This window comes from Taudactylus pleione, unplaced genomic scaffold (assembly GCF_031769625.1).
Source record: "Taudactylus pleione unplaced genomic scaffold, aTauple2 ptg000746l, whole genome shotgun sequence".
NCBI lineage: Eukaryota > Metazoa > Chordata > Amphibia > Anura > Myobatrachidae > Taudactylus > Taudactylus pleione.
This window is the reverse complement of record NW_028285148.1, coordinates 1,227,901-1,237,568: the sequence shown is the minus strand read 5'-3', so window position 1 is coordinate 1,237,568 and position 9,668 is coordinate 1,227,901.

Sequence of the window (9,668 nt, the reverse complement as noted above, 5' to 3'; positions counted from 1 at the left end):
GAATATATACATTTTGATTTATAATACATGTGTTCCCATCCACGTGACGCGCGTCGTCAGATGTAGTGTTACTACTAGGCCGATTGTGCGCCCCTATTACTCCATCCTATTAATCCTTCCAGGGAATCTGTTGTAGAAGGCGCTGAATAATAAAAACTGATGCGAGTGACATTAATACATTATACATTAGTCGTATGAAGGCAGCTCCGCTTGCAAGTGCATAAAAGGAGAGGGAGAGATCAGACACAAGACTTTGGGCCTGATTCAGACCCACTTGCGAGCGGCTGTCCGCTCGCAAGTGGGTCAATGTTATGGACTGAGCATGCGCACGACGGAGGGAGCTCCGTCGTGCGCATGCGCCAGACGCGACGAGCGAAGGAAAGTCCTTCGCTCGTTGTGTCCGATCAAAGGGGGCGTGCTGTCAATGTTGATTGACAGCACGCCCCCTTTGCTGGGCGTGCCAGGGGCGTGCCTCCCTGACGGGGGCGTTCCCACGGGAACGCCTCCCGTCAGAAGCCGGCCCACTGACATCACTAGTGATGTCAGTGGGAGTGATTTTGGCTCTGATAGAGCCAAAATCACTCCGGAGCTTGCGGTTGAAAACCTCAACCGCAGGCTCCGGCTCGCAATTTCGATGGTCGCGATGGTCTCGACCATCGCGGCCATCACAATGCACGCTCGTATAGCCTGTGGGTGGTGACCCACAGCTATACGAGCGTCCAGGAGGACGCTCCATGAAAATGGAGCCCGGCCCTCATTCAGAGCGTGCGCTGTGCTCAGAGCGTACGGCTCTGAATGAGGGCCTTTGTTCAAAGCCCTTTATTCATTTGGTGAATAAGCAAGACTGTACTGCAGCCTGTATACTATATATATGCAGTAACATCAATGGCTTGGCGTGCCCTGCTCCTAACACCGCGGCTTCCCAGCAAAAATAAAATATTAGCTGTGCAGCCGGATTCATTATTTTCCGCTGACACATCCCCTCTCTTTGGTGTTGGATTAAGATTAACAAATGTTTTCAGTTTTCGGGAGAAAGAAAAACTTAACTATTTCTGCACTGGAAAGTGTCTGCCAGGGGAAGGATTCATATGCAGAGGGGTCATTGCTAGAGCTGGTGGTCCTGGGGCTGCAGCGAGATCAACGCCTGCAGCCGTGTAGCTCCAGCGTGCTGTTTCCGTGTGTGCAGGGTTCTGCATAACTCAGCAGATACTGATAGAAAACAGCCCATTAATGTATACTCTATAGATACAGCAAGTTACTGATTGCTCACTGTACAGTAGCTGTGCTTATTATGGTACTGCAGAGGCTGTGTAATACATGCTTCGCTGTCTGCGATGGAAATAGACTAGGGGAGTACAGAAAGGGGTCAGTCAGGCAGGCGAGGGTCTCCATGGTCAGATAAGGAGATGGGTACAGGAAGCTCAGGATCTCGGCGGTCAAAATCCTGATGCTGGCATCCCAACAGGGCTAGGATACTGGCACTTGTCGGTAGGTAGACTAACCCACTCCCTCTCCCTACCCCTAACCCAGGCTTGCCTACCCTCCCGATATGGTCGGGAGCCTCCCGAATATCGTGTGCCGCTCCCGACCACCCAGAAAGGCAGACAAGCCTCCTGGCTGTAGCCTGCCCCCCTGACTACTGCTAGAAACCCCCGCAGTGGGGGTGCCCGATGATTCGATTCGCGCTAAATTTCGTCATCGTGGCTCCGCCCCCTGCTTCACAATGCCTTTTTTCCGGCATTGAGAAGAGGGGGCGGGGCCACGATGATGCAATCATGCGGCTCCGCCCCCAACACAGACCCATTGCCCGGCCACTCCCCCCACTGTGTGCAGGCATTCAGCTCCCTCCCGGAAGGAGGGAGCTGAATGTCGGCAACTATGCCCTAACCTCCCCCACTAGTGCCTAAACCTAACCTCCCCCTCCCCTTAGTGCCTAACTCTATCCCCTAACCCACCCCCTAACCCCACTACTTACCTTCAGGATGCCGACGCTGGGATTCTGACAGGTGTCGGGATTCCGGCGCTGGTATTCTAAGTCCCGGCATTCCCTGCTCCGGGATACTGAACGTAGCCCTCAGATGAGACTTCTTTTGTAAAAAAACTCTTTGGATTTCTCCGTCTTGTCTGCAGTTTTAGCATCGCTGACTGGGCGCAAACATGGCGGTGCTTCAAAGTGTTTTGCAAAAAAATACACGTATTTATATAATCACAATCGCCCCATATCCATTAGATTTCCTGTAACTAACCCCCAGTAGTCTCTGCTGTCAGTAGCTGCCAGGTGACCTCGCTGTCAGTGGATGCAATCATTAGTCTCTATTTCCCCATGGCCCAGGCCGCCTGTGAGCAGATCGTACATCATGGGGCTGTCAGAGTGTTTGTCACACAGGCCAGGGACATATGGGACGTCTGCATGCAGCTGGGACAGGTAGAGAAGGGAATAGCGGAGAGCTGGCACGTCATCGCTGAGTGGGGATTGGACCATAGGTAGCAAAGAATAACATTCTGACCTGGTGATGGCAGTGTATGCGCACGGGGGAACCGTGGGGGTATAACCTGACAAAAAAAAAAGTTATTAAAGTAATAATAAAAAAAACAGTCCTGTGTTAAAGAATGTGTCTAAACTGAAGTATATTTCTGTGTGCATATATATATATATAACAACCGGTGTATTATAAGAAAAACATGCTTATTACAGATCATAAAAGGCACCTCATAGTTACATGACCATGCAAAAGCACATCTAAGATTTATAGAATGTATAGTAGCGATTGTATATTATACATAAAGCTGGCTGCTGAAAGAGGATTTGTCATATGCGCACACACACACACCTAACGTGCGCGGCACACGCATATCGCCTCATGCCCTCCATCTCCAATGCACCTCGAAGACACAGACCCCCCCACACACACGTATTACCCTGAGCAATGCACAGTAAGAAGAGAGAAGCACAACGCACGCAGGCATTGGTTACCGAACGTGCGGCAACTGAACAACGCAGGCCAATGGAGGAGATACGGACGCCTGAGACTGAAACTTAGAGATAGAGATGTATCATTAGTTAAAATGAGGTAAAACCTCAAAAAATCGCCATATGTATTACAAAGGTCTGCGGCAGATATCGGAGATATATAATGCAGATCCGCGGCACAGCAAGGCCCATAGAAATCTGTGTGACCGTATGCAGCAAGCTCCTATGGGCTTCTCTCAGCAACACGACTACCCTCTGACGGACGCGGATGCGCAATAGGACTCCTACTTCAGAAAAGCTGTTCTGGGGAAGAAAGAGAGAGAGAGAGAAAGAGAGAGAAAATGAGAGAGAGAAAACAAAGCAGGGAATAGAAAAAGACAACAATGCAATGGGAGAAAAAAAAAGGAAGAGATAGCGGAACAGAGAGATAGGAAAGAGATAGCGGAACAGAAATAAAAAAGAGATAGCGGAAGAGAGAGATAGGAAAGAGATAGTGGAAGAGAGAGTTAGGAAAGAGATAGCGGAAAAGAGAGATAGGAAAGAGATAGCGGAAGAGAGAGATAGGAAAGAGATGATAGCGGAACAGAGATAGGAAATAGATAGCGGAACAGAGATAGGAAAGAGATAGCGGAACAGAGATAGGAAATAGATAGCGGAACAGAAATAGGAAAGAGATAGCGGAACAGAGAGATAGTAAAGAGATAGCGGAAGAGAGATAAGAAAGAGATATCGGAACAGAGAGATAGGAAAGAGATAGCGGAACAGAGAGATAGGAAAGAGATAGCGGAACAGAGAGATAGGAAAGAGATAGCGGAAGAGAGAGATAGGAAAGAGATGATAGCGGAACAGAGATAGGAAATAGATAGCGGAACAGAGATAGGAAAGAGATAGCGGAACAGAGATAGGAAATAGATAGCGGAACAGAAATAGGAAAGAGATAGCGGAACAGAGAGATAGGAAAGAGATAGCGGAAGAGAGATAAGAAAGAGATATCGGAACAGAGAGATAGGAAAGAGCTAGCGGAACAGAGAGATAGGAAAGAGATAGCGGAACAGAGCTAGGAAAGAGATAGCGGAACAGAGAGATAGGAAAGAGATAGCGGAACAGAGAGATAGGAAAGAGATAGCGGAATAGAGCTAGGAAAGAGATAGCGGAACAGAGAGATAGGAAAGATAAAGTGGAACAGAGAGATAGGAAAGATAAAGTGGAACAGAGAGATAGGAAAGAGATAGCGGAACAGAGAGATAGGAAACAGATAGCGGAACAGAGAGATAGGAAACAGATAGCGGAACAGAGATAGGAAAGAGACAGCGGAACAGAGATAGGAAAGAGATAGCGGAACAGAGAGATAGGAAAGAGATGATAGCGGAACAGACAGATAGGAAAGAGATAGCAGAACAGAGAGATAGGAAAGAGATAGCGGAACAGAGAGATAGGAAAGAGATAGCGGAACAGAGAGATAGGAAAGAGATGATAGCGGAACAGACAGATAGGAAAGAGATAGCAGAACAGAGAGATAGGAAAGAGATAGCGGAACAGAGAGATAGGAAAGAGATAGCGGAACAGAGAGATAGGAAAGAGATAGCGGTACAGAGATAGGAAAGAGATAGCAGAACAGATAGGAAAGAGATAGCGGAACAGAGAGATAGGAAAGAGATAGTGGAACAGAGAGATAGGAAAGAGATAGCGGAACAGAGATAGGAAAGAGATAATGGAACAGAGAGATAGGAAAGAGATAGCGGAACAGAGATAGGAAAGAGATAGCAGAACAGAGAGATAGGAAAGAGATAGCGGAACAGAGATAGGACAGAGATAGCGGAACAGAGATAGGAAAGAGATGATAGCGGAACAGACAGATAGGAAAGAGATAGCAGAACAGAGAGATAGGAAAGAGATAGCGGAACAGAGATATAGGAAAGAGATAGCGGTACAGAGATAGGAAAGAGATAGCAGAACAGATAGGAAAGAGATAGCGGAACAGAGATAGGACAGAGATAGCGGAACAGAGAGATAGGAAAAAGATAGCGGAACAGAGATAGGAAAGAGATAGCGGAACAGAGAGATAGGAAAGAGATAGCGGAACAGAGGTAGGAAAGAGACAGCAGGAAGAGAGAGGAAAGAGATAGCAGAACAGAGATAGGAAAGAGATAGCGGAACAGAGAGATAGGAAAGAGATACCGGAACAGAGGTAGGAAAGAGACAGCAGAACAGAGAGATATAAAAAAGATAGCAGGAAGAGAGAGGAAAGAGATAGCAGAACAGAGATAGGAAAGAGATAGCAGAACAGAGAGATAGGAAAGAGATAGCAGAACAGAGGTAGGAAAGAGACAGCAGAACAGAGAGATAGGAAAAAGATAGCTGGAAGAGAGAGGAAAGAGATAGCAGAACAGAGATAGGAAAGAGATAGCGGAACAGAGAGAAAGAAGCCCCAGGTAACGTCGGGGACAGCTGCTAGTTATCCTCTAATTACAGTAGTGTGTGGCTAGAAGGTGCAACTTTACACCCTGGTGATACCACTTGATGACGCAGGGGGAGCAAATAAAAGTTAGAGCTTAAGGGGCCTATTCATCATCGAAGGCTGTATGGCATCCGATGATGAAGTTTTGAACTCGCTGCGAGGGATACTTTAGTATCCAACTCGCAGCGGGGGAAGCCTGACACCGGAGTGTAACCCGCTATATACCACCTGAGAGTGGCGTATAGTAACATCACCAAATTCCGAAAATACATAATTTTTGGAATTTGATGAATAAAATAATTTCTACATCCCCATACTAATATACTTATATACTAATGTACTAATGTATGGGGAGTGTGGAAATTTACGCAGGCGGACTTAACTAGGATATATCAGTGATATCTCCTGCATTAAGGCCCTCATTCAGAGCCGTACGCTCTGAGCAGAGCGCACGCTCTGAATGAGGGCCGGGCTCCATTTTCATGGAGCGTCCTCCTGGACGCTCGTATAGCTGTGGGTCACCACCCACAGGCTATACGAGCGTGCTTTTTGATGGCCGCGATGGTCGAGACCATCGCGACCATCGAAATTGCGAGCCGGAGCCGGCGGTTGAGGTTTTCAACCGCAAGCTCCGGAGTGATTTTGGCTCTATCAGAGCCAAAATCACTCCCACTGACATCACTAGTGATGTCAGTGGGCCGGCTTCTGACGGGAGGCGTTCCCGTGGGAACGCCCCCGGCAGGGAGGCACGCCCCCGGCACGCCCACCAAAGGGGGCGTGCTGTCAATCAACATTGACAGCACGCCCCCTTTGATCGGACACAACGAGCGAAGGACTTTCCTTCGCTCGTCGCGTCTGGCGCATGCGCACGACGGAGCTCCCTCCGTCGTGCGCATGCTCAGTGCATAACATCGACCCACTTGCGAGCGGACAGCCGCTCGCGAGTGGGTCTGAATCAGGCCCTAAGTCTGTTAATGAATACTAAAATAACGGTAATTAAGGAAAATGTCCTTAAAACCATTACTTTTAGTGTTGATGAATAGGCCCCTTAGAATTGGAGGGAGCGCAGCCTAGCTCACTGCCTCCTGCCCAGGATCCCGCTGCTGCATGAAGACTCAGGCGGTATTTTCCCTACATGGAAGAATAAGTTGCGCTATAGTTACCGGGAGCTCATCCTAACTACATGATGCCCTCGATGTGTCAAAAAAAAGGTGTAGTTTTCTGCTCTACCACTTGTAAGATTATCCCTATGAGCCGTTAAAGCGACGGAGAAATGTGCATTTTGCTAATTTAGTGACGCAATAGAGTGAATGAGAAACGCTTTGCGCTTGTTACATAGCAGCTCTGAAGGCATTACATGCGCAAACCACACAGTATAATCATTTCTTATGCTGAAAGGTGGAACATACCGTATACTACATTTCTTGGGATAGATCCCAGCTGAGCACACGAGGGGCAGTGCCAGATGGAATACTGTCACACTGATACTCTCTAGAGTATGGTGATTATACTCCCAAGTGTATTAAATATATATGTTCATACAAAAGGGCACTTCCTACTTCCTCTTCAAGAACAAGCAATATTGATTTATCATCAATTTAGCAGCTAAATACATTATACAACCAGAGACAGACAGCAGAGAACCTTCCAGTCAGGATAACCAAAATATTGCACATATATCCCGAGGCAGAGATGTTTGCAGAACTTGCCCTCTCTGTAATCTGGCTAACTAGGCGTGCATCTGTGCCGCACAACAGGGATGGGAGAGAGGGGTGAACACGCTCCTACAGAGAGCGCAATCTGCTAATGGCTCTACTCAGCCAGTGTAAAACCTCCACCAAAAAAAAGTCACCTAAAGTGCTTTTCGTGCTGCAGCCAGAGTGCAGGTAATATCACTACTAGGGAAAAAAATTTACAGTGAAACTTCAAACTTTTTATTCCTCTACCTCATAACAGGCCTGATTCAGAGGCGTACACAGACTGTGCGCACGAAGGAGCTGTTGCGATTGTGAGACACGGTGACAAAAATGTAGTGGTGAGCGTTCTACAGTAGTGACTAAAAACTAGAGATGTGCGCAGACCCCCGTGCTTTTGTTCTGTATTCACTTTTTTGTTTTGTTTTGTTTTTGCCAAAACCGCCCTTGCGTGTTTTGGTTTTGGATCTGTATTTTGTTTAAAAAAAATTATAAACACAGCTGAAGTCAAGTAATTTGTTTTTGTCCCTACAGTATTATTAACCTCAACAACATTCATTTCCAGTCAATGTTGACCACCTCACAGCTCACAATATTGTCTTTATCCCCTTTAGGCCAAAAGGTTGCACCAAGCTAACTGGTTGACTAAGCTAAGCGACAGCAGTGGGCTGCACAAAAATGAGGCAGTACAAATTCCAACATGGCACATCAGGAAACAAATGTTTTCATTTATCAAGAGGGCTGAGGGAGATGGAGTATGTAGTTGAAGGCAGGGAAAGGAAGGATTGATTTGTAGTAAATTTAATTTAGGTTTTGGATTCTGAAGCAAAATTTATGATGGAGGAAGGGAGGCATTTACAGAGGAAATTTTCTCATTCACATCAGTCCATACCGCAGTGGAGCTCTTCAGTGGTTCACAATTTTTTTAAAAAAAATCAAAGGGGCATGCAGGAGATGCTCTCTGTGGGCAGAAAAAATTCTGGACATTTTCTGCATTCATCAACCACATGTCGAAGATTTCAGCGGCTGTGGCAGTTCAACTTCCAACATGGCACATCTAGGAAACAGAGTGGCAGTAACTTTTCCTTAATGATTAACTAGATCAGTGGCCCGAGGGAGGTAGAGTATGTATGTAGTGAAAGGCAGGGAAAAGAAGGAGATTCATAAATGTAATTTCATTTTTGGATTCCGATGAAAATTTATGAGGGAGGAGGGGGATCAGAGGCCTGGCTGGGGTTTTCCGGCCAGGCTCGGATTCAAAATTGAGGCAAAACATCATCATCCCAGCGTTGGATTTCACAGGTTTTGGATTTGATAAAAGTCCCTCTCGTAGTGATTCAGGTGCCATTTCACACAGGACCACCAAGAGGAGAGCACACACACAAGACTGTCAGGGGAGAAATTAAATTAATAACTACATGAACATGTCCCATGTTTAGCCCACAAAATAAACTTGGTGGTTCAGAATTTATTTTACACTTAAAGGGGCATGCAGGAAATGCTGTCTATGGCTGTAAACATTTCTGGACATTTTCGGTATTGAGCAACAGCATCACTTCAGCGACAGGGACTGCCACGAAACAAGCTACCAATGGGCAACTGACATTGCTGGCAATGATTGCTATGTACAAGCTGGCTCTACATAGGCAAAATTTCATTGCCATTATCATCCTCACCCTCATCAGTGTGTACATCATCTTCACACAATATTAATTTGTCCATGCTGGAATCCACCATTACACGTGCCTCTGGACTTTGAAGTAATTGTCAGTAAAGGTCTTCCTCATGGAATTTGCAGTTCATGTTGATGAACATCATCTTTTCCACATTTTGAGAAAGAAGCCTTGTACGGCAATCGTTGACAAGGTTCCTGGCTGTGCTGAAAACTCTTTCTGAGTACACACTGGAGAGTGGGCAGCTTAAGTACAGCAAAGCCAGTTTGTGCAAGGGCCTCCAAATTGCATTTTTTCCTGCCAGTAGTCAGACGGACTGTCTGACATGCCTATTTGGATGCCATCATTAAAATAATCCTCAACCATTCTTTGAATGGTGAACATGTCAGATGGAGTCACGGTAGAGGAGTCACAAATTCTTGACAATTCTTCTAGACCCGAACTGTTGCGTTGGGCGGCTCACTCCTCTGTGTATAGGGCGGCTGTCTCCTCTGTGTATAGGGCGGCTGTCTCCTCTGTGTATAGGGCGGCTCCCTCCTCTGTGTATAGGGCGGCTCCCTCCTCTGTGTATAGGGCGGCTCCCTCCTCTGTGTATAGGGCGGCTCCCTCCTCTGTGTATAGGGCGGCTCCCTCCTCTGTGTATAGGGCGGCTGTCTCCTCTGTGCATAGGGCGGCTGTCTCCTCTGTGCATAGGGCGGCTGTCTCCTCTGTGCATAGGGCGGCTGTCTCCTCTGTGCATAGGGCGGCTGTCTCCTCTGTGTATAGGGCGGCTCACTCCTCTGTGTATAGGGCGGCTCACTCCTCTGTGTATAGGGCGGCTGCCTCCTCTGTGTATAGGGCGGCTGTCTCCTCTGTGTATAGGGCGGCTGTCT